This window comes from Girardinichthys multiradiatus, chromosome 7 (assembly GCF_021462225.1).
Source record: "Girardinichthys multiradiatus isolate DD_20200921_A chromosome 7, DD_fGirMul_XY1, whole genome shotgun sequence".
NCBI classification, from domain to species: Eukaryota; Metazoa; Chordata; class Actinopteri; order Cyprinodontiformes; family Goodeidae; genus Girardinichthys; species Girardinichthys multiradiatus.
The window spans coordinates 10,145,608-10,148,497 of NC_061800.1; positions in this window are offsets into that span (position 1 = coordinate 10,145,608).

Consider the following 2,890-nt stretch of genomic DNA (forward strand, 5'->3'; position numbering starts at 1 on the left):
CTCTTAGTTAAACATGGACGTGTGGTATCCTCTGAAACATCAGAATCTTGGCTAAAAGCTGATATAAACCATTTCTACAAACACCAAACACAGTTAAAACTACAAGCAGTTGAATCAGAAAGTAAACACCCTACAAAATTGAGTCACCGGAAGTCTCGGCCTCTGTTTCCTGATTGGTGGGATTGATGTGAAAGACTTTATTCTACTGGCAATAAGGATGACAAGGAGGGCTTATTTGTGGAATTGGCCCAACCAAACTGTAGTTATGGGCATGCGTAATGGCGCGTATTTCAAAAATCCACATCGAGTTAAAACAAGGTAGAACCAATTATGCAGCTGAGCATGTATGTGTTTTTTTAAATAATCTCTCGCGTTGGATTATTTGTTTTCTAAGCCCAATGGCTTCCCAAAAAGTTTTAAACCGTGGATGAAGCATTGGACCAAATTACGGATGAGGACGGCAAATGAAGACCCGGACCGTGTTTTTCTCAGACAATGGGATAACAAAGAGTGCCGCAGCTTCACAAAAGGTATGTTCATAAAGATGCAAGTGTATTCACTCCTGCTACTTTTGGTCCACTTTAAACAGAACAAAACGTCTCTTCAAACTTAGCAAAGCCCTTGTCGCTGGTATCAAAGGTGTATAAAGTCAAACCTGTTCAGCTGGGCATTGCTTAGCAACATGTTGTGGGAGAGAACGCCATCTCTTGCTTGTAGCACGCATTCGTCGACGCCGTTGCAAAAGCTTAAATAGAATGCTGCTAAATCTATGTAGAATGAGCTGCTCTTGGCTCTCACAATACTATTTCTCCTTCAGAAATGGCATAAATATGCAGAACAGAGCAGCTACGTGTTGTTGAGTGTGTGAGTCTCAGCGGGCACACCAACATGACGGTTCAGCCCCCCACACCCTGGGCCGGAATAAAATTGTCAAGCGTTGACCGGTCCGGTCCAGGATCACTGGTCTTAGGTACAACATTCAGGTGCATAAAAGGAAATGTGAAGTAGTTGTAAGCTTACCTGTTCCCTTTTGGCATTGTTGTTATGATCCATGACAACAAGCATGGAACCATAGACCACCACGTCATGACCAAAATGTGTTGTCTTCGGAAGGCATTTCAGATACATGAAGTGATACACCTATAATCAAGTTTTACAACTAAGTTGATTACATTCTACAATCAAAGTATAAATACATTTTCAATTGAAATAAATACGCTTAAAAAGGTACCTCTAGTGCTGTTGTACGGATGTACTTTGTCAGGTGATCAAGGTCTTTCAAAAGCCACTTGTCCTTGACAGTCTTTACTAAAGCGTTGTGGGTTTCAGATTAAGGTCTCAACCAAAGCTTAGCTCTTTGTGTTGTCTCATCAAGGGCTTGTGAGCACATACATGATAGTGTCTGTCATGTCGGTTGATGACATGATGTATAATAGACTCCCACTTCTCTCTCAAAATGTCTGCATCACCCTCACAGTTTTGTGTACTCCACCAAAAATCATTCACAATGGATGGAATCCAATTATCAAGACCTTCACATTCCCTCCTCTTGGCTGCAGTAGCCAGTATTTGGACAGTACCTTTACTACATGCCAAGAATCAAATTGATTACATTTTTGCAGACTCTCAATTCTTCGATTATTTGGTGGTGTCTGTCAGTAGAGACAGTGGAGACCCTCACTCCATATACTTCTATGCTTTTCAAAGCTTCTTTAAATCTTTTGAATTCCTGTGTATTTGAGCGTGAGACTTGTGTGCAGCTGATGACCTTAAAGTCTACAACCTTTTGGCTCTGCACATCTAAAAATGTCTGTGTGGCCTGGAGAGTCACACCTGCCAACTCCACAGAGCACAACTCCATCCTTTTGGATTTGCAAGGTGGATACTACTTTTGTTCTTTAAGCCATGTTCTTTCAATTACAGCAAACACAAACCTCAACCTCTTCCTCAGTTAAAGTATGCCTGCCACTTGTAACTATGGACATTAACAAGACAGCTCAAGTGACAATTGTAACCCTTCATTTTGCAATTATTTAATTTTCTCCTCAACAACAAAGGAACCACATTTTAAGCACATGCTTTGGGATCTGTTTTACCTGGCTCTCAAAAACAAAAACTATCCCGTCTTTAGATTGAGCATTGATTGCTGTTTGTGATTCTTGGTAGCTCAGAGAAGACTCAAATGAACTTACACTGAACTCTGGATCAAACTGTGTATGCCCTGGTTTACATCTTTCCACATGTAATTCATCCTGTGAAAGAATCAGATCCTGTAAATTACAGTCTTCTTCTTGTTTGTCTGTGTCTTTACTGACATAAACATTATTGATAGTAATTGAATAAAGGAAATCATATGGCCAATGATCCGATACATCTGATGTGCTGATGGATGTCTGAGTTGTTGCATCAATTTTAGAAGATGAAAACTGGACACGTACACATAATCAACCTGGAGTGTCTGCAGTTTCCTCTGTACGGAGGCTCATTTCCAGTGGTTCACATTCAGATATGTGGGAAGTGGATAGTTTGCAGTCCCACAATAGCACATCCAACATCGTTTCTGGGGCTGCTCTGTGAGTTTCTTGCTAGCTAGCTGAGGTTGTTTGGCTTATGCAGTATCTGCTAGCTCCTTCACCAGCAGTGATTGGGAAAATGACTCAAATAAGTCAACAGAAAAGTTTTGAGAGCATTAATAAGAGTTTTTTGGCAGATGACTAAGTTGACAAGCTTCCTCCCATAAAGCTCTCCTCCTTTTCTCTTTTCAAAAAACAATGGAGGTTTATTTCTGAGTTTTTGTTTCCCTTAGTATGAACATTACAACCAAAATCAGCACATTGCATTGTGAAATCAAAAGTAGCTCAAGTAAACACAGCTTCAAAGAAAAAGCTCT